Source organism: Sinocyclocheilus rhinocerous, unplaced genomic scaffold (assembly GCF_001515625.1).
Source record: "Sinocyclocheilus rhinocerous isolate Xijiao unplaced genomic scaffold, SAMN03320098_v1.1 scaffold612, whole genome shotgun sequence".
Lineage (NCBI taxonomy): Eukaryota > Metazoa > Chordata > Actinopteri > Cypriniformes > Cyprinidae > Sinocyclocheilus > Sinocyclocheilus rhinocerous.
Genome location: NW_015625585.1, coordinates 150,536 through 151,133, shown reverse-complemented (window position 1 = coordinate 151,133; position 598 = coordinate 150,536).

Below are 598 nucleotides of genomic sequence, written 5' to 3'. Positions count from 1 at the left end.
CAGTGTCTTCACGACATGGTGGCAGCGGCAACAATACTACAGTGAGAATAAAAGGGACGTTATGGCGTAAAGGCGGCGTTATGCAAATCTTCCCACATAGTGAGGTAGAGATGTGGGGGCGTGTTAGAACGAGCCGTTTTAGGGGGGCGTGGCAGAGTCTTAACTTTGATCAAGAATATCTCTTTGGTTTTGAGACTTTAGTCTTTGCAACTTCAGGGATCTTATCTATGCACAATCAGCTTGTAACACTCCAAAGAGAAAGGAAAACTTGAATTCGCATCATATGACCCCTTTAAAGGATTTTAAATGCACTTTGCCTCCACGTCCTGCATTTAAAGGGGTCATATGATGTTGCTAAAAAGAACATTATTTTGTGTATTTGGTGTAATTAAATGTGTTTATGCAGTTTAAGGTTAAAAAAAACACATTATTTTCCACATACTGTACATTATTATTTGGTTTTGTTTGTGTATGTTTTATGACTCTCAAAGCCGTGATTCCCATCCACTGACATTATAAGACTGACAGACTGCAACGGTTTGAGTTAAAAATCTCCGTTTGTGTTCTACTGAAGAAACAAAGTCACCTACATCTTGGA